The sequence below is a fragment of the Balaenoptera ricei genome, chromosome 18 (assembly GCF_028023285.1).
Source record: "Balaenoptera ricei isolate mBalRic1 chromosome 18, mBalRic1.hap2, whole genome shotgun sequence".
NCBI lineage: Eukaryota > Metazoa > Chordata > Mammalia > Artiodactyla > Balaenopteridae > Balaenoptera > Balaenoptera ricei.
The window spans coordinates 1923244-1945481 of NC_082656.1; the positions used below are offsets into that span (position 1 = coordinate 1923244).

At 45.2% G+C, this 22238-nt stretch overlaps 1 long non-coding RNA gene across 3 annotated transcripts in view; it reads left to right on the top strand.

The window, feature by feature from the left end:
- Positions 1 to 22238, top strand: part of LOC132352557 (uncharacterized) — a 257021-nt gene that overhangs the window by 194350 nt on the left and 40433 nt on the right. For all 3 annotated transcript variants that reach the window (XR_009498778.1, XR_009498776.1, XR_009498777.1), the window contains exons 2-3: positions 15093 to 15295; positions 16509 to 16611. This is a non-coding gene — a long non-coding RNA (uncharacterized LOC132352557). The remainder of the gene's footprint in view (positions 1 to 15092; positions 15296 to 16508; positions 16612 to 22238) is intronic.

Genomic DNA, 22238 nt, shown 5'->3' on the forward strand with positions numbered 1-22238 from the left:
CCACTCTTGTAAAGTATTTAAAGTACTATTTCTAGTAGCCAGTCAGAGATTCCCAACTATAGTGCAAAACTTCATAGTTGAGTTTCAATTGTCCCATTTTCACCACAGACATTATTAGTGTGCATGTATGTGTATAAAATTACTCTCTATATTATTAGTACATATCATATATATATGATATAATAGTATATGTATGCTGTAACATGTGAACTTAGTATATTAATGTTACAATATTAATACTTGTTGATTTGCATATTATATTAGTAATTATATATCAGTAGGTTGATATCGCATGTCATGTAAACACATACATCTAGGTATGTATTTTAGTTTGTGTAAAGTAACTGATTTCTGCCTACATCACGGACTGATTCTTGTTGACCCTGAATCTGAGTTGTGTCCATGGGTCCCACCTTCTCCCCTAACAGTAACAGGCCACGAGCACAGTTTCCTTACACCAGTGTCCAAGCCCAGGGTTTCTGAGACACCTCAGGGTGCCTATATTTTAAGCAGCTTGTGCCAAGCAGATGTCCAGCGCAGGGGGTCCTTTTGGATGGTGCCCTAGCATCCTACGTGATACGGTACGACTTTTATAAGGTGTTAAGCATCGATGTGTGAACGGACATTGTCGCCTGTAACTTCAGTGCTCAGATTAGCTAAATGTGTTGCCTTTGTTAAAAAAAAAAAAGACTTGAGTTCATCTCCAAGAAAGGGCAAACACACAGGAGAATCAAAGGGCTCTTTCAGATTTGTAAACCTAATATCAAAGAATTTAGAAGTCTCACCCAGCCTCACAGGTGTCCTTTGCTTTGATCACTAATTAAAATGTGACTTCTATCCTCAGTGTCACTGTTGGAGGACTTGACAAAACAAAGTGCGTCAGGTACCTGACAATTTCTTATAATGCCCTGAAAGACAGGTGTTCGTTCATTCCTACAGAAGCTTTGAAGCTAAAAATAAAATAAGACAAAATTTAAATTAAAGGATATTCCCGAGCACATAGTAATCATCTTAAGACACACACTTCAGGGTCTCTTTTGCTCCCAGATGATGGTGGAGGTGGTGGGCAGGGGGGTGGCTGGTGGAAACGACAGGCAAACCCCTGGCTGGAAAGGAATGCAGAAAATGGGGTAAAGTAAAGCCTTGTAAGTCATTTGAGATCAATTGTCAGAGAATGTGTCTCAACGGTGTCATTATCAGATTAATATTTGAGTTCCAATTTAAGCTGGAATTATTTGGATAACAAAAATCAAAAGGAAAGTTTTTACAAACAGTTTTGCCTCGGAGCAAAAGAAACGTATCAGGGATAGGATTTTTGTGATTTTTCAGCACACCTCCCAAATTCCTGCAAGCTTCAAGAATCACGGACGTCCTTACCTTCACAGCTCTGCTTTGTTTATCTTCAGCTAAGATTGGAAAAAAACCAAATTCCTTCTAATTTCATATGAGTTTCCAGTGGAAACCTTTTGGCAAAATAATCTGCAGAGTATTTCTAATCATTGTAAAAGCATGATTTATTTGATAGGTCATTCCTAATTGAAAATGAAGAGCTGCCTCCTTGGTGATAAAAGCAAACTTTTAACTGATTGCTTCTTTTTGTTTCCACATCAGCATTTCTCAGAGCCAGGGAGCCCTACGTGTGAGCTTGTTAATAAAGTGTCTGAACTTCTAATAGCCAACAAAATAGAATAATTGGCAACAATTAGCAAATGAAAACATTCAGCGAATCTCTAGATCCATCCATGTTGCTGCAAATGGCATTATTCTTTTTTACGGCTGAGTAATGTTCCATTTTTTTGGTGTGTGTGTGTGTGTGTGTGTGTGTGTGTGTGTGTATACACCCCCTGCATCTTCTTTATCCATTCATCTGTCGGTGGACATTTAGGTTGTTTCTTCACTAAAATAAATTTTAAAAAATTCAGTGAAATACATAGACTAGAAAACTGGAGACAGGGTTAAAAGAAAATTTGGGATGCATTTGTTATGCTTAGGGGCCACGTGGACTCAGCTGGGGTGGCAGGGACAGGGGCAGGGGCACCATGTCTTTAGTTAAGAGAGAATTCCCGCTGGCTTCATCTGTGTGACTCTTCCCGGTGCCCAGAGATGTGGTGAACCTGTTCCTGGGGGTGCTGGCTGGACAGGAAAGGTGTGTAGTTGCTCATCTAACTCCCAGTGTGCAGGTGTTCAGGGTTTTTTCCTAATATCCTTTGCTCTGGGAAATACTGAGTGCAGGGGAGCAAGGAACCTGTGGCTGACTTCTTCAGAGAAGCCCAGAACACCTCGGAGAGTTTCAGGTGACAGAGCTTTGACTTATGTGTGGTCACAGCTCTATTCTTTGCAAGGTACTGTGCTCTCCTGTTGACCTTTCTTAATAAAGCCAACCATTCTGAATGTCAATATCGATTATGGTGGTGATGCTATCCTTGATATTATTGATGGAGTGCTTTCTATGTGTCTGGCACTATACCATGAATTTTTACCTCACTTTGGTCTCCCAGCAATCCTTTGAAATAGGTATTTTATGTTTACTTATTACGAAGAAAATTTAGCGTCGGCCTTTGAGTAAGTCACAGAACTAGGGAGCAGCAAGTGCAAGGTCACACTTCTGTGTCTTCAGCCTGGTTTATGGGAGGGCACACAACTCAGCAAACACATGTGCGTTGCTCTTTTGATATTTTTAAGGGATATAAGCTGCTTGAAGCATGGTAAGCCTTCAGTACTATTTTTTTTGTGTGTGAATACATGAAGTTTCAGGAATTTCTACCATACTTTTGTAGCAAGGTTCATAGACCTGTCCTGGCCATCCCGTGGTGGGCAGGATGTTCTCTGGAATTGACTGTGAAACTCTCTGTCCCTCTGACATCAAGACCCATGGAGATGAAGTTGAGGGGGGAGGGGGTAGACATTCACTCTCTTTCTTCAGCTTATTTTGACATTTTATTTGAAATACTGAGTTGATTTCACTGAGCAGATACACGTGGGCTAGTATCCTGGGATGAGAAAGAAGATGTTACCATTGAGGATGGGCAGTTGGTCAAACTTCCAGGAAGCCAATTTTCAGGTTCACTTTTGCTCACCCCTAACCCTGCTGTCGTTCCAACGTGATCTTCGAAGCTGTACCAGTGTGGAGTTCAAGGATGTCCAGGAAGGCAGTGCTGTAAAAGTAGTGGGAAGAGAATCATTGGTAAAACATGGGAACTGATTTCGCCGATGGGTCCAACTTAAAAAAAATTCAATCCAGGGTTGTTGGTTTAGGATTCCAGCTTCCGGCAAAAGAGCCGCGTCTGGAAAGTTTAGGATTATGAAGTCTTGATGAAGCACTGTGAGTTATGGAGATGGACCTTACAGGATTGGATCTTCTTATCACACAGGGGAAGGAACCTGTTCCTGCACAGCTGCAGGACCAGACGAGTCAGCGGTCAGTGTGATTTGTCATGCACCAGTGTCTTCTCTTTTCTTCTCTTCTTTTCCTTTTCTCTACTTTCTTGCTTTGTTCTTGCGGAAAAGGCAGCTCAGCCTGATGGGAACTTTCACCCGGCAGATTCTGTCTCTCTGCCGCCATGCTCCTCAGACCCGAGATCCGTCGTAGCAGGATATATTGCTGTTCCCACAAACGCCAGGAAGTCAGGATTTGATTGGCTGGAGAGGTGGCAGTGATAGCACATAATGAATTTTAAAATGTTTGAATGACCTTTTTCCCTTCAGGTTGATAAGCTCCAGGCAGGGATGTAGTTCAAGCACGTGGAAGGGTTTTACATCATTGCTGCCAGAGCTGTCATTGGTTGTAGGGAGTAATATTCAAATTCTTAGCTGTGTCACCGTTGTCTCCAGGTATTGTGACATTTCTACCTGTGCGCAGAAACTGTTGGCTTACTTGTCTTCCTTTTAGATGGGCCACCATGTATACTTAACAAGTTAAAACCTGGTGGAGTTTCTATCTAGGGAAAGTATGAGCATTTATCCAAGGTGAACTCAGGTTGCCATTAATTTGCTGATTTACCGGGTGATTAAATACAAAAGGAAAAAAAAAAAAGAAAAAAAAAAGATAGAAACAATTGCAAACAGCTTGGGAAAATGTCCTCTATACTTTCCAGAATATCTTGATTTTTATTATCTTTAACATCTGTACATTTTAATATAGATCATCTGCTTTAACAAACAGTTTAAGTACATTTTTAAAAAACTCTCACTCGTAAGTACCGACTAAGTAAATTTTACTCGTTGTGGTAACAGTGAGAAAGCAACCTGGTTACCATCAAGTTGTCAGCATTTCATTTGTTTAAAAACACAAATATCTGGGGGAAGCTTCCCCTCCTCACTCCTCCCACTCACCCGGTCTCACTCCTGATTGGTGTGTTTTCACTCCAGAGAAAGAAATCTAAGACATAATGCCTGCTTTCAGATTTGGAAAGATCATATTCTACATAGATTATTTTTTCACCTTTCTATCCATATTTCTTTTCTTTAATGCTTTGTACTAGTTTGAATGCCTCTGGATTGATCATCAGAACAAGATCCTCAAATCCATTTCATTTTAGGGATAAAAATATACAACGATGCACTTAGTTTTTGGAGCCTTCCCAAATTCAAATTAGATTTTTTTTAAAAGTTTGGATTTACTTTAAGAAAAAAAGAAACCCTTCAATTGTGATCATCGAAAATATACCAAACCCATACCAATGGCTGATCGAACTTTTCATGTCATAACTGATTTGTTTTTGGTAGGTGGTCTTAAAGAAAGAGGAAAGTAGGGCTACAGTGTATTTGTTCTTCGAGGAATCATTTTATATCGTGGGCATTTTGTTTAAAAACACAAGAATTTTTTAAAGGACAAAACATAGCTCCTTACTTGATTGTCTCCATGTCATGTTATAAATTAGAAATATATGCCCCTGTTATTCATTCATTCAACAAATATTTTTGAAATACTCTGCGTTGGAGGTCCTCTGGGAAATGCTGACATGACAGGACACGGTCTCCACTCAGGGTTAGAGGGAAGCTGGGCTCTGGGGGTCAACCAGTCTCTACCTACCGGGCCGGGCTGGGCTCTGCTCCAGAGTTCCCAGAGCAGAGGAGTCGTCATTGAACCCACCGCCAGGGCTGCTGGGCACCAGGCAGGGCAAGGACGCGGCCCACAGGCTCGGTTGCAGGGACCCCTGCCTTGTCCGGGGGTCAGAGGAGAGCTCATCAAAGAAGAATTGTTCGGGCTGATTTCGGAAGTGAGAGTCACAGTCAGAGGGAGGGGAGAGCTTGTGCCAGGTGGTGAGGTGGGGGGGTGAACCCAGGAAACACGAGAAGCCTGGTCTGCCCGGCCAAGTGAGGGGACGGGGAGCTGGGGGACCCTGGGGCCGGTGGAGAGCACCACCCCCCGGATCCCCCTGCAGCCCGAAGTCTCCCCAGGGCACTTGGTCTGCAAAGCAGCCTCACCGTCAGCTGCCCCCGTGAGCACCTCCGGGGCAGACACACCCTCAGACCCAAGTGCAAGGCTCAGTATGTCTCCCTCCAAACCCGTGGCCGCCGGGGACTTGGCGTCAGACCTCAGTGCCTTTACGTTAGCTCTGCACCCATGTTCCCAAGTCTCATCAGTGCTCAGCCAACACCAGACCCCAACTTCTGACCCAGGGTCCCGGTGTTTTCAGACTTTTTAAGGTGGTCTACATTTCAGTCATATTTTGGCCCCTCTGGTTCTTTCAGCAAACCAGGCGTCTTAAGATGGCTTAGGCTTTTATAGTCGGGATTGGAAGGAGTCCAGGAAAGACGAACATCTCCTTTCAGGAGGTAGAAAAATGATAAGCCAACGTGGACTTCGGTGCGTAAGAGGGAGCTTGTGAAAAAAATTAAAACGCAACTCAGAGGGGTAGGGTCGTTTTGGAAAGGTTTTGCATAGTTGAGCAATAGGGCCCATAGCAGAGCTGAGTTTCATAGCTATTTGTATTGGGCCAGTTGTTTGAAATGAAGGTTTGGGTTTATTTACAGAGAAGATAACAATTTGGGGAAGAATTAGTGTGACAAGATTTTTCACATGAAAACAGCACACCCAGATCTCAGCATCGTCTGCAGATATCATCTTGTTGTACTGTCCTCCCATCCCGAAAAGACAAAAAAAATAAAGCACATTCTCTGGCTCTTTGGGATAACATGCCGGGTATAATTAATATGTCTGTTGGATTTCCTGTGTGGTGGCACCGTATAACAGTTTAGAAAAATGGTTCTTTCCACGCTTGCGTATCATCAGTCATTCGATTCAGGGCTCTTGCACGTCATCAGCCTTTGGTCCATGGGCTTGTTTTTTCAGTTTTAGTAACACTGTTTGAAGCCTTGCTAAGCATATTTGGGATGAAATAGTCCACAGGTGTCTCTCTTGATTTTTCTAGTCCACACACACTAGTGAGATTTGCAATGTTTAAATGCTTACGACACGTAATGCTCTGTTCCCCCAAACTGGAACACTCTGGAGTAGACAGATGCTCACATTCTTATTTATTTATTTACTTGTTTATTATTGAGTGTAGTTGATTTACAAAATCATGTTAGTTTTAGGTATACAGCACAGTGATTCAGTTATGAATATATATGAATGAGTTATGAATATGTATATTCTTTTTCAGATTCTTTTCCCTCATAGGTCATTACAAAATATCGAGTATAGTTCCTCACATTCTCTTTTAAACTTCGTGTTTTCATGGAAACTCTCCTTGATTCAAACCAAAGTATCCTTCGTACCTTAGTTGGGATTTGGTAGTGCATTTATTAGGTTTACCTTTGCTTTGTATAGACTGGTTAGAAGTCATTGATTCGCTGGGCTACAACACAGTGTGGTTCTCACAAATGGGAAAAAATGTGATGACAAGCCATTAAGTGGGGCAAAGGTACAGTTTACCTGGACAGATGCAACAAGCAGCCTGGAGGGCAGACGGAAGGAGGGTGTTCTTAGGATCAGACCCACTTGACTCCACATCCTGACTGTGCTGTTGACTGTCACTGAACTGTTCTGAGTCTCAGTCATTTAACTATAAAACGGATATTATACCTGCTATAACGGTTGTGAGGATTAGCGATAATACACATAAATGACTTACCTGATTCCTGTCTGTTTAGCACTAGGCAGTTAATAAATGGCGGTTATTGTTATACTTAATAATAATAATAATAATAGACATCATGCATACCCAAGTATTTTCATCATCAGAGCTGTCACCTTCAGAGAGTGGATTCATATGAGCCTGGTAGGAAAGTATTGCCCTGAAGCACAGACTGGACTTCAAATTAAATGATAATTGGAGCTGGAGAGCTACTGAAATGAAATGATTTTGCTACAGCAAAATCTGGGACCAATAGATGAAACTTGCAGGAGGATATGCTTGAGCTGGGCTCATAGATGGGTTTTCCAATGAGCAGATGCGTTGTGGGAGGAGTGGGGCTGCCTCGTGAGACCCTGTGCCCCTGGCCTGGATGTGTCCAAGCAGAGGCTAATGGCCACTGGTCAGTGCTGATGCCAAGGAGATTTCCCCCTGGGTGGGAATGTGGATGGATAATCTTCACATGGCTTTTCTGACTCTAAGATTCCAGGATTCTATGGCAGGATCCATGGGTGGTAGTTTGGCATGGAAGGGCTGGAAGAACTTTGAAACCAGTGTCAGGAAAAATTTCTCAAGAGAACATGTTTTCTCTTCCCAAACACCCAGTTGTGGTGAATATGGAAGAGGGAAAGTAGTAGCTGAGGCTCATTTATTTTGCAGTTTAGATTCACATTCTGTAGAGTTGATAAGGTTCAGGAAGGTCGTCATATCTGACCTTTCCTCCAATTCCAGAATTTCCTAACACCATTGTGAAAGCGGGTCACAGAGGCTATTTGATCCCTTCCAGGGCCAGGAAGCTTACTTCTCACTTAGCAAGGCTGGCCATGATGTTGATGGGCAGTTCTAACTTTCTGCAACTTCTTCAACATATATGGGTGAAAATACATGAATGTCCCTATTTCTGAGGGATAAATCAGGTTTCTGGGCCAAACGTCCATCCTGAGACGTTGGCACACTCACCAAGTTAATGGCCTCTTGGGAGACAGTTGGCTGGTGTTCCCTAGGGGCACACAACAATGGGCCATGTCACAGGATGGGATGAGAGGCTCTTTGTGTAACTGGAACTTCCCCGGTTACCACACCCTTTTCATGACCTTCACGTGGCCTCACTGCACTGTTAACTCCTTTCGTGTTTTGGTAGAACAGAGTTTGTGTAAAGTTATGTCACACAAGAACTACATGTTCTACATGAAGAATTGTAAATGTAATTGGGTTAGATGTAATCCTCTTTGTGTCGAATCCATCACACTGTTCATTATGGATTCTCATTCCTGTCTCCTAGCCCAGGGATTACCAGATTACAACCTGTGGACCAAATCTAGGCAGTGGCCTCTTTTTGCAAACATTTTTTGGGGGGAACAGAGCCACACCCGTATTTTTACATGTCTATGGCTGCTTCTGCCCTACCATGGCAGAGTTGATTAGTCAGGACAGAGACAGTGTGACCCCCAAAGGCTAAAATATTTACTCTGTGGTCTCTTATAGAACAAGTTTGCTAGCCACTGATCCAGCTTATTAGCTCTTTTCCCCCAAATTGTGGGTTATCTGAAAGTTAGAGGAACACTTCTAGCCTTCTGATTATGTTATTTATAAAAATATTAGGTGTAACAGGGCCAAGTGATATCCAGCATAAGGTTTATTAATCAAAGCATTGTAGGTGCAACCATCACTGTACTTTGGCTGTGGCGAGAACTGCTGATGCTCACTATTATTCATGTTTTCCATGCTTTCCTTGACTTCTTCTATCTCCTGCTGGACCTCGTTTCCCAACCTCCTTTGCAGATAGGCGTGGCCCTGAGACTATAGAATGAGAGTGGCAGTGATGGGAGCCTCTTCCAGGCATGATGCTTGAAAGCCTCTCCTGCTCAATCCTTTCTAGTTCTCCTTGTCTCTGGAGACCTAGGGGAGGCACAGCTACAAGAGGGAGAGAGGTTTGAGCCAGGATTGGTGGCCTCCCTCATAGTCCCTCTACTGATCCACACTGGACTGTCGTATACGGGAGAAATAAACCTGTGTTATATCCAGCCAGTGCAAATCAAGAGTTGTTTGTCGTAGCACATGGACTACCCTGAGTTAGACCATAATCAATCCCGTTTTTATCCCTCTTGTATATGAAAATATCATATGAAACTTGTCAGATGTCTTTTTCAAACTTAGATAAATATGTTCATAATATTCCTTTAATCTTAGGGGAACATTCATAAAAGTAAGTACCATTTTATAATTTTTTATTATTTTATTATAAATTATTCAATTATTTAAACTAAAAAAAAAAAAACAAACAACAAAAAACAGTTCACCCATTTCTCCCATCATTAAATACCCACCAGTTAATACCATTTATAATACCTTTTCCTGGGTCAGCTATTATATGCTCCCAGTAAACGCTTGTTTTTCTAGGTTTTCACCAATTATTTGTTAAGTCATTCATTCCTTAATTTTTTCAATGATCAAGAGGATTGATAACATACTTATCATTCCCTTTTTTAATTTGGATATCTATGTTTTCTGAAATCTTTCTGGTGTCTATTTGTATTTCTCAGCTGCCTCATTTCAACCATAGCCCTGAATCTTTAGGGAAATGGCTGTCCGAGTCTGGAGAGCTGACTAAACTTAAGTGGCCTATTACTAGTTCCTCACATGTTCCTTAACCTTTCTCTCTCTTCTAATGGGTTTAAATGCAGCAGACCTAGCTTCACCCCGTGGACACCAGCAAGTTCATGCAACCTGACACATCTTCATCTCGGGCATCCCCATGTTTCTGTTCAGGACCTTGGTAGGGAGAAATGGAAACCTCTCTGTTTCCCTCTTGTTTCTTTCTTTCTTCTAGCTTTCAATATTGTTTTTCATTATATGAAATTCCAAAGTTTTGACTAGTGAATGAATAAATATGTATCTTTTCCTCAATGATTTGTACCATTTTTATTCCTCCAGGAAGTTACAAAGGATTAAAAAACCCTCCATAAACATGTATAAAATGGCTTTGAGATGGTTTCTCAAAAGTTGTTGAAAGCTTCCCTAGAGTTGGCTTTGCTAAGCAACAGGGTGTGAATTCAAATGTAGGCAGGAACAACACTTCCCTGATTTTTAAAAAAATGCTTTGAGATGTTATCCGATACTCACCAGCACTTCAGAAAACTCTCACCGAGGAAGCCTGCTTAGATGCAGTGGCTTCGGTCCTCTCTGTGCTTGCTGGACCATCTGGTTGGACGTGACCGTGAGGAGCCTCCTGTGTACCCAGTACTCTGTTTGAAGGAAGACCTTGCAACGTCTTCTGTTTGCCGCTGGCATGTAAGTTAGAGCCGATGAGATGCCAGCTTTGATCTTCAAAAGGGTGGAGCTTATGGGAGAAATTAACTTACCTTGAGTTCATGTGTTTCACGAGATGGAACCAGCAGGGAGTGGGGTGAGACAGGTCAGTTCTAGGTCACCTCACTTCTGAAGATAACATGCCCCGAGTACATGTGACGAGGTGGGGACTTGAGTGACCCTGAACCTTCTAGAGGGGCAGCCCGTGTTGGGCAAGAAACACGGGACCCAGGATCCCCCCGGGCTGAACCTGCCTCCTATTCCACAGGAAGTGCTCAGAATCCCTACTTGCCTTCTGGGGATGTTACAAGGATCAAATGAGATAACGACTTTGAGATCTTTGAATTTTAAACAAGTGAAGTCACTTCCTTCCTTTAGGGAGGGAATTAAATAAGTTAAGTGGAAGGTTTTCCTCTTCCTAGAACCCTTGGAAATAGAGGCTTGAGGCTCGACCGCCGTCTTCTATCGTGTAGAATCACACCCTGATTGATCGAGTAGGTAATTGCCAGTCAGATTGATCATGCCAATCAATCTGGATTGCTCATTAATCAAGCCGTATAATTTGAATTCCCATTAACGTTAACAGGATCAGCTTTATAGGTTTTCCTAACATCTAAACATGTCAAAGTGGTTAGGTGATTGGAAATCACGTTGGCAGGTCACGTTTCCCTCTTTCCCTCTAGATACTTAAAAGACCATGTTCCATCTGCGGACACATCTGGTTGTCACGATGAATCTTTAGGGTGCTTACCCATCAGGGCAGACATCTCAACAGGACAAAGATCGTAGGTTCCGTTTTCACACGTGATGGTGATTTTCTCTTCTCCATGAGTGAATTCAGTCACTCCTTCAGCAAATAGGCATTGACCACTATTACGTGCTGTGCGGGGTCCTTTCCCTCCTTTGGCTTAGAGACTAGAGGTAGAGACAGACATTCCTCAAGTAAATACTAGCAATAAAGGGAAAACATACGGCCCAGGAAATAGCCATCAACTGTACTTAAAGAATGAAGTCTTCAATATCAGTATCATTTTCACATGTAAAAATCCACCTATTATTATTTTCACATTTATTATTGCTCATGAGATGGCTTTGTTTCTGTCTTCTCATAGCCCTGAGAGTATTACTGTAAGGAGGAAGATTTTTGTGCTGTTCAGGGAAAGCGACTACTCAGACACCATTGAGCTCACTGTAATGGTTGCTCATCGTTTCTCTTATTAAAAAAAAAAAATCTGCTGTAGCTCGGTGCTATTTTATTCTCGTCCTCTTCAGCCATGGTTGGCTGTGTTGAAACAATGCCAGACTGAACATTGATACCAGGTGCCCGTCCTCATAGAATCCAATATCACACCTGCAGATAGAGTGTAAGATTACATCATGTGTCGTCCTGAGCCCCACAAATGACTCTATACTTCATCTCAAATAACATTATAATTTACACTTGGAGACTTCAGACTACGTAGCCTTGGCCAAATGAAAGTTTTTGCAGCCAAACACATCAAACTCAATATATTTTACTGTGCCGATGGGATTGTTTTTTTTGAGAAAGTGGAACATAATTCAATCTATCAATGGCATTTCAAGTCAAAAGTACCTGTCCCGGAAAGGTAGGCTTATAAACATTTGGCTGTCAATAAAGAAGATGCCACAGAGTTTTGTGCTGGAAACCAAAGAAAAATGAAAGGACCCCAGTGTACTCTGTGGATTTAATAAGAGTTCACAAAGGAAAGGAAGAACAATGAGAGCTATTGTTTCCCCCAAAATGTCATAATGATGAAGGTATGGACTTAAAGTTGGAGAAGCACTGCAGGCAAAAATGAAAACCCTCCCAATTCAAACATTTTCCCAGCTCCAGGACACAACCTGCAGTAATGTTCGCTGAACTTTTGGAAATGTTGTGTAGCTGTTTCAACACCTACTCACCCCATACATTCTAGTTTTCCCCTTTGCACTTTGGTGCCTGACGGGCTCCTCTTGGAGAGCAGTCATCGTCACCTGCTCACACGTTGATCCGCTGGCTGGAAAGCAGCTGCTCTGCCTTGTTCAGAAAACCATCGCAAATGTTTATACGAATAGAGGAGGGGAGGAATGTCTTCATTCCCTGTCTTCCCCTACCAACCTCTTCAAAGGCTTGAGGGAGCTTTCCACCTGGCTATTGGGTTTCTATGACTTTTGGATTCATTTTATGGTTCTCTTATTTTCTGTGGAATTGCCCCAGCATTTTGAATCTTTCAGACAGGCTGATTTTATGTTTAAAAGTAGTAGCCAATAATCTGTGGTCTGGGTATGGCTGTAGAGGTGCCAGAGAGATCTTTACCACCCCCCAACCCAAATAACTCCCTCTTAACTCTGCCCTGATTTTCTGGTATTTCCATGATACTTTGGGAACTCTTCTTAGCATTTTTGGAGTCCTGACGTTTCCTATGTGTTGTCACATGAGTCCTAAGGATGCAGGGCATATGAAGGAAGGGAGGATGTTTCTGGAGTGTATAAAATTTTGTAACGAGGGTCCAGGACAATTGAAAGATTGTAGGAGAAGATCTGAAAACAGCTATAAGAGAAGTAAAGAATCACCAGAGAAACTTGCTTTACATCATGGCTCTGTGTTCTATGACCACAAGCTACTGGTCTTATCATACGGTGACATGTAAATCAGATGGATGTGGAAGTAGAGAAGATGGGGATTTTCCACCTCCAAGTGAGGAGTGGGTATTACTCGCTGTACAGACACATCTTCTCATCTGGTCCTTATGGTCAATTTTTATTTGAACGATGATTTTCTGTGACATGATTTTTATGGGTCCTGCACCAAGGAAGAATATGTACCAGGCAGCCTTGCTGCGGTAACAAATAGTCCCTAAGCCTCCGTGGTCTCCAATATTTATTTCTTCTCAGCGTCTCATGCTGGTGACTACAGTTGTCTGTGGCTGCCATAGCTCTCCTTGGGTCTGCTTGGCCCTGCATCAGATATCTGATTCTTGGACTTAGGCTGAAGGAACAGTATCCATTTGGGACAAGTCATGTTTGTAGAGGAGAAAAGTGCACAAAAGCTGGTGGGAAGCCTGCAGTACTTCTGCACGCAATCATAGCTGCTCCCTCATCATCCGTCCCATAAAGCCACATGGCCAAGCCATACAGTAGCGTGGGGAGATATAGTCTGTCTACACGGAGGCACCAGCAGCCACAGAACAGCAGCAGGAAGGCCATCTTCTAGGGAAGGGAATGAACAGATGGGAACAATAACACGGCCATCCCAACATGTCTGTTCTCATGTGGCTTCTTTTGCTCAATTTCGTAGAAACCCCAAGTAAATTGAGCTTTAGCGATTCAGAAGCATTGGCGCATATAAAGCCAAATGCTCCCAGAGTTCTTGGATATTTATCTATAGCTATTTCTAGTCTGCACACTGAGTGCTAATCAGTATTTTCCAGTGTGTCATTTGTCATTCAGACTTTGGTTTTCAACGCTGAGTTGGAGTTCAACTAAGACCTAAGCTGGACTGAAAAAAAATGTTTTCTCCTATATTTAAGGGTTTTTCTCTTGAGTTTAAATTTTACTTCATTATTAAATATATGATGATAAAATGTTCCTATTTCCCTCCAAATGGACTCACACAGACAGTGAAGGAATTAAACACCAACGTTATTCACAAGCCGTGACAGTAATTTACACGGAGCTTTTACCCCAGTGGCAGGTCTAGGGGTGTTCAGCCTCCCCTGGTAATCAGCACCCTAACACCCTAAGTGGTTAGATCATTAACGAGTTCTTGGCACTTTACCTAAAGGCTTTGGGGAGTTAATCCTGGTTTCCTGGTCAGATTCCAACTAGGGTAATGAATTTCTGACTTCTTAAATTACTCCTGTAATTTTGGTCTAACAGGACGCTCTCTGCACTTTCTGTCCCATGTGGTTTCACTCAGCGACTTGCTGGTAGAGATCTGCCATCTTCCTTTGTAACTGAGATGAGAATAATTTAAAAGCACTTCTAAAAACTTCTGAGCTGCAATGGTGCGCTCTGTCTTGAATCCGTCATGAGTCTAGATGAGGGCTGTCTCCTGACGGAGACCCCAAATAGAACCTCATGCACGTTAAATTCCTTCCTCCCTGTAATTTGCTTGGATGCTCTGTCCTTGGGTGAGCTCACCCCACAGAGGATCCCCAGCCAGAAGCTCCTACCTGGGTCCTCCTCTGAATGAGGGATGGACAAGTTCTCAGGAACCTCCCTGATGTCTTCTCCCCAGGCTGACCGGAGAGATTTCACACAACCTCTCTTGGAAAGGTGGGAGATTATGTCGAAGCAATTTTGGATGTTCATCAAGAGCTATTAATAAACATTTCTTTCTTAATGTTTAAGGACATATTTTATTATTTATACATTAAAATACATCTCACTAATATAGCCTATTTAGAAAAATGTGTATTTACGTGCATGTATTTTTAACAGAACAAACTCAAATCCTATTTTTATTATTAATAAAATATGAAGTGATGTACAAGAATTTAAGCAACTGATAGCCGAATGGATGCTTCATGACTGTGTATGTATTTGATCTCCTAGGAGTCACACTAGTTTCCAACGTTTTCACCATTAAAATCCTCATTAATTAGTTTTTGCCCTATTGATTCCAGGTTAGAACGATTTTTGCCTCCTGAACGGAATGTATTAGGTAATAATTCATTCACTTCCCTATTTTTCTGTTTTTAGCGAAGACACATGTAGCTGATAATCAGTATTATTATTATTGATCACCTTGAGCTCACTATTGGACCGTGACCTCTCCATCCCGGGGGCTCTGCGGAAGAGGAGGAAAGATGCCTCGCAGATCGGCTTCTCTGGGTAGAGCAGCAGACACGGCCACTGGACCCCTCTGTGACTGTAGTTTCAGAGCTGGACACATGGCTTCCCAGGTAGGAGCTACACTTTCCGTCACCCTTACATCTCGGTCTGGCCGTGGGCTCTGGATTCCAGCGGATGGAGCCTGAGTAGGAGGGATGTGGGCAGATCCCAAGTCCAAGGAGCGTGGCTTCTCCTCCTTCCTTTGCTCCTCCCGGGGTGGCATCCTGGTGGGGAGCCAACGTCGTGGACCAGGACACACTGAGATTGTACAGGGTGACACGATAGAGACGGTCTGGGTCCCTGGGCTCCTTGTGTAACAACCCAGTGAAGAGACGCGGATACAGACGTGAGCTGAGGCAGGAGTGATGACGCTGAGATCCTGGGTCCTTCCTGTGTTTTACTGCCAGCCTTGGCGCTGTCGGCCTGGGCTCCTGCCATCCTGTGTGATCCAGTCTCTTCTGGGCGTCACCGTCACTGTCACAGCAGCCCAGCCTGTACCTCACGCGTGAGTGGGCTCAGATATTCGTGGGCGTAATCACTAGGGATTTGCAACCCCTGTATGTTTCTGAATGAAAAGTTGGCAACTGACCTTAGTGGCAGGAGGAAAGAGCCTCTCTGTATGTAGTCTAAAACTCATCACTTCAGCCCTTTTCTCCTGCGATTTGTCTTCCCTCCAGAAGGTGGGTAGCGTGGCTCTGGTCTCTCCTAGGGTTTTCGTCCAGGCGTCTGTATGCATCCTCCTCTTCACTTCCTCCTTGTAACATTTGGCAGATTTTGCTGAACTTCCAGAATAATGGAAAGAATAATTTCTACAGTGAATAGTGTACAACTCGCTACCAGATGTGGTTCTTCTCCCGCCCTCAGGCATCCGCCCCTCTCCCAGGTCCCCTGCAGGCAGAGCTCCAAGCCTGTTTATAGGCTTGTTTATAGAGTCCAACGCATCACTTCCCGCCCCAAGGAGCACCTCAGGTCACATCGAGGCTGGGAGGCCCTGGGGGGGTGGGTTGAGATTGTCCTCCTGTCTAAAGCTGCCCCTGAAGAGTCTATCTGTGCTCTCAGTGTCTTCTTTTTGCAGGAGGACGGGCACTTAAGGGGCTGACCCCCCCTGCTAAGGGAAGTGACGCTGTTTTCCCAGGTCCAGAGGACAGAGCCGCACCAGGGGACAGTAATGAGGGCAGGGCCATGTCCTCACTGCTCTTGGGTGTAATTTTTCCCATTTCACAGATGAGTAAGTGAGGAACCAGAATGTTTAAACAACTTACCCAAAATCTCATTGGCTTTCAGGTTTCAGCACCAGAATTTGAACCCATGAAAGGTTTCCTGATGCCGACCAAGACTTGCACCAAACTTGGCTGTCTGAACCTTCCGGGAGCTTGTTAAAATAGAGGTAAGTTCCCGATCCCACATCGGGGCTATCTTTTCAGTAGTTTTGGGATGAGTCTTAAGGCTTTGAATTTTATTTGTAATCAACTACCCAGGCAATTCCAATGCACGGCGAATTTGGGAACTACTGTTTGGTGCCGCAAAGGCCACACTGGTCTCGAAATTTTTACAGTCTTTTCCCCTTTGCCCACTTCCTCCCTCACCCCAGACAAACGAATGATTCCGAGTGAGATCAGTGTGTCTTAAAGTGAAACTCAACACCTGTCGAGGCAATGTTTTGGAGATTAGTTATATGAATACATTATCCCTTTAGCTAAAACCGCCATCAAGTTTGAAGGGTGTCTTCCCATCCACCCATTACTACTTACTGAGTGATGCTTTGTGACCAGGCTTTACAGGGAATACCACAGAAGAATAACCCCATCCCCAGGTTGCCTGAGCTATCCGTGAGGGAGACCAAATGACATGTGTGACACAATTCAAGGGTAACAACAAATGATAAATTCCAGGTTATAGCAGCTGACACTTGGTGGACTTGAACCAGTGAGAAGTGAGTTACAGGAAACGGGAGAAGTAGGGAAGGTTTCCGAATAGAGGTTATGCTTGAATTAAGTCTGGAAGGAGTCAGGTTCGGAAAGGCAGATGTAGGATGGGAAATCCATGTCGTGGGAAGAGATGAGCAAAGGCACTCGTGTCCTAAAGCAACCGAGGGCCATGAAGTAGTTGGTACTTATTTCCTGAGTCGCTGAGGATGTAAACTGGAATATCAACAATCTGAAGGTGTGTGTGTGTGTGTGTGTGTGTGAGAGAGAGAGAGAGAGAGAGAGAGAGAGATAGGCTGGGGCCAGGTGAGGCCAGGGAGGGTGGGGCACTTCGCTGGAGGATGCTGGCTCGAGGGGTCGGCTGCTGGGACACACATGTAGGGAGAGAGGGTGGGATGGGCAGGTAGCGGGAAGGTCTCTGCTGGGGCACGGAGGCCACAGACCCAGGAGGGCTGTTCGCAGTGAATCGACCTTCCTAAACTCTCCTAAGCTCAGGGGCCTGGGGACACGTCCCTCCCTGCCCCTCGGAGTCAGGCTGCTTTGGGAAGTGAAACATTTATTTTATTCTCCCTTGAAAACAAACTTTACATCATTGATCTGCTGCTAAAAAATGTTTGTGCTGAATTCCTGCTTCTAAGCCAGCGCCTATGACTCAGATGGTGTGCATTTCAAAATTCTCTCAACATAATTTCACATAAAAAAGAAACATCTTACATTGGGCCAACTCTGTTAAAAACCAACTGCCTTGTATCACTAATACATAGCTGGATTGATTCATGGTGTACATCTTCAAAGACCTGGATAATCATCTTTGTTTGCAAATTCCTTATTAACGTGGAGATAAATGTTGTCATAAATTGAACTTTCATACGATGGGCTAAATCTTTTGGTCTTTAGAGTTCATTTCCAGAATATTCGATAGCACGACTGTAAGGGCTGTATGGCACTTTCCCAATTGGACACAGTTGGAGATTTTTTTTGGTCTCCTTTTTCTTTAAGCGAGATGATAAACACTTAATAAGAAGATGGAACTTATGGAAATTAGCCAGAAGAGAATAGCATTCTACCGATGGAATTCCACTTCAGATGCTGGGCTGGAGAGAAATCCTCCTCTCAGGCTCCTTCGCCTTTAGATGATGGCTTTAAAAACTGTGAAAACAGAGAAAGCCAAGTGTGTGGTCTTGGGCAATTTCGTAATAGTCTGTGCAGGAGACAGAGGGGCGTGCTTTGCTGGAAAAAATGATTAGCTTTTTCTTTACGATGACAGAAAACAGTTGCAATTCAAAGATGCCAAAGGTTCTGCAGCCCTCCCTTTTGGCAAATTGTTAGGTAATCACTGCTCCCAGGTGGTGCTTTCAATAAAGGCCTTGGAAAGTCACGCCCCAGAGATGTCCTCAGGGCAGAGCCATTGTCAACAGGGGAGAAACTTGGAGAATTAGTCAGAGCAGGGTTAGAGGAAAAGATGCTGGATTTTCCTTCAGGGGAATCTGCTCCTGATTTCCTGGAGCGCCTTCAGGTGCCTCTGACTGACTGATGAGCGTGAAGTCTGCTGCTGAGTTTCTCAGCCGAGCTGGAGGAGCCCTTCTCAGGTTCCAGTGTTATCACTGTTGTTGTTTGACTTTAGTTATCCCAGGAAGCATCAGGCCCACGCTGAGGTATCACTCCATACGCAATCTCTTATAACGAACTAGGTTTTAATTAACTAGTTACCTTGCTCGTAATATACCACACAACGGTTTTGACCTTTTAAAACAAGTTTTCCCGAGACTGGTTTTTCTTTTGTCATTTTGGTAGCGATCTGATCGGCCTGGACTGGGACTGGCGCCCTGAGCCCAGGCTCTTTCCCGGCACCAGGCCCTCCGTTTGCAACGGGGACTAGGGCTGAGGCAGACAATCGCCTGTATCTGTTGAATCAGTTCAGAGCTCCTTTGTGAGCACAGCGCCAGGCCTGGGAGCCCCACGGTGTAAAAGACCATCCTCATCCCTGACACTCAGGGCCCAGTGACGCTCAGACGCTGGAAGACGACAACATGAATTTGTGGGGCCAGCGGAGACTAGAGTCGTGCACAGGTGCTCTGGGTGGCTGTGCATTTGGGGGATGCATTTTGATTCCGCTAGGCCCTCCCAGGCCAGCTGGCCTGTGATGTGCGGCCCCGAGGGAGCCGAGTGGGGCTGTGTCCCCCTTTGCCTGGCAAAGCAATAAAGCTATTCTTTTCTGCTTCATCCAAGACTCTGTCTCTGAGATGTGATTCGGCACCGGTGCACAGAGGCCAAGTTTTCGGCATCTCCAGCAAGGCTGTGATGGCTTTTGGTCTCTGACGCTTTGAGTTCTCTTGCCAGCTCTGCCTGCCTCTGGCCGGTGTTACAGTGATGGACATGTTCCTTAAGCCACGTGCTCAGGTTGCCAGGCTCCTCGACGCAGGACTTGCAAGACGTGACCCGTAAGTGCTGGCTGGGTTGAGCCCTCGCCCGTCCCTGGGTACTCAGGATCCAGGCCAGACAGGGATTCAAGGACGGGGACAAATCACACCAGCTCCCTCATCCACAATCTTTTCATCGAATAAGAATGCATTGAAGATGAACATCAAAGGAAACTTTAAAAGTGAAAAGTAGTAACAAAAGGCTAAGCGTGCGCTGAAGTGCGTGTCTGGAATCAGAAGGGGCACCGTTCGGCGTGCTCTGTGGGAGAGGCTGGTTTATAGCTTGACTGCTATGCTCGAGTGCACACACTGGAACTTTTTTGTTTTTAAATCACCAGTTTTAAAATAACTCTCTTAAAGATGAGTTTCACCCTGGTGGCCTCACTGCATCTCTATCCACACTCCAGGGCTCTGCAGACCACTCCTGTGAAGCCGCAGACCCCCAAACACACGACACAGCAAGGGGCACTCCTCAGGTTGGGGAGGAGACCAGTGGGGCTGGGACACTTGTGGGGAATAAAGCCCAGGGCCCGAGGCTTCGGAGGTTCATAGACTGTGCCGCTTTCCTATTATCCTGGCTGCGGTTTGATATCTTGCAGCTTAATAACATCATTTTAAACATCTCATTATGGAGAATTTCCAAGCATTACCCAACTAGAGAGAGTCGCCTGTGGACCCCTGTGGACCCATCACCCAGCTTTTTTGGTCAAGGATGAACTAATGGCCGATCTCGTTTTACATATCGATAGATAACTTCTCACACTGATGTTTTCAAAAGCTGCCTCTGTTCAGCAATGATTTGGTAGAGTGAATCCGTCGCAGGGAGAATCCACAAAGCAGTCTCTGCCTTTACGCAAGGTTGTTGCAGTTGGGGAGAGAGAAGCGTGTGTCAGAGAAACACAGAACAAATATGGGTAAATCAGGATCTTAATTAACTGTCTCATAAGAAGAGCTTCCAAACAATGTCAATGGGTTGAGTAAGAACCGGAAAAAGAAGACGGAGGAATACAGCTGACTCTGGAAAAATAAAACGTTGTCTGAAAAAGAAAGGAGAAAACGTACAGGTTAGCACAAACTAAAAAAGGGCAGGGTGACAAAGGTGTAAGTGGTCACAAATGCACATGTTTGTGGGTAAACCACAACAGCTGGCTGGACGATGGCGGGTCAAAACAAATTCTCTGGGAAAAATGAATGTAAGTCTCTTAGGCCAACATCTGTAAACACTGAACGTTTTTGTTTCTTGGAGGCAGGTGACCACCTCCTGCCATCAGCTCCAGGGAGAGATGTTTCCCTAAACCTGCGGGTCTCCTTTCGTGCAAGAGCCCATCAGGGATTCAGTTTGAATATTCTATTTCTGATTCCTTTGTTGTGGAGTTATTTTTCAAGTTAGTTTGAGTAACGTTAATATCTTCAGAAAATCACATATATATGATGCATGTATATAATCTCTCGGGCACTCTTACTCAGTCATCAGGATGTGTCTCTTTTTTCCCAAGAGAGCACATCCATAATTAAATGGCCGCTAACGCCTCGCTGATGCCTGTCTGTCCCGGGTGGGATACTGGTTGGGACGAGGCTCTTTGTCATCTGCGGGGTGGAGCGGGGATGGGCGGCAGCTCGACAGGCAGCGTGGGCTGGGTCCTCGGCCCGCGGAGGAGCGGGCGGCCACCTGACTGCCATCGGGGGTGCTCAGGGCATCGAAGGCTCGAGCACTGAGGGGCTGTCAGGGACACAGTGGACGGTAGGCGCCACCTTCGGGGGGCTCTCCTGAGCCCGGAGTCCAGCTGTCGCTCGCTGGTCACGTGGATCCCGGGCATGTTGACTTCCCTCTGTTTTAGTCCCCTTGTCGGGGTGCTCACAGCGGCACTGACCTCCCCGGGTGCTTGTAAGTTACAGCATCCGTGCTCTGCTTTGGCTCAGAGGGACCCATCGCCGTGCCGGCCGGGAGGAGGACTCGGGCCAGAGTGACCTTGACAGGGGTTGGGGGTACAGGGCGCCGGGGGCCGTGGAGCCCAGGACACCGCTCACGGGTGATGGCTGAGCTGTGTCCAGAAGGGAACACGGGAAAGACAACTCAGGGGCGGGAGGACGTGGGTTAGAATGAGCCTGGCAGGAAGTGGGGTTACTGGGTCCGCAGAGGGTGCATGTGGTCCAGCAGCCCTGGGGCCGGCGGGGAGCACAGGGGCCTTGGTTTGCTGCCTCTGAGCCTGGGACCTCGCGTCTGTCCTGCCAGAGGCCACGTGGGCCGGGGCAGGTGCCACACCCACGCCGTGCAAGGGATCAGGAGCCAGGCGCACTTGACCCTGGCTTTCTGCATTCCGAGCCCCACCTTCTTCCTCAGCCCCCGCCCTGCCTTGTTTAGGACAGGGAACAACAGTCATAAGGACACCCACCCTGCCGCCTGGGCTGTTCCCTCCTGGAGGAAAGAGGAAGGAGCCGCTGGGGGTGGGGGGGGGCCTGCAGGGGGTGGGCGGGGTGGGGGGGCAGGGACCCGCCACCTTAGTGACCCGTCGCCACGTTTGCTGAGCACATTGAAAGTTTGCACGTCAGCGGGAAGCCGGTGTCCTGTTTGCAAACCCTCCCCTTGCGGTTTCCCGAGTTGTGGCCAAGGCTGAGAGGCGTGGAGGAAAGGACCCATCGGAAGTGCAGGCCTGCCCGTGTTTTGATCG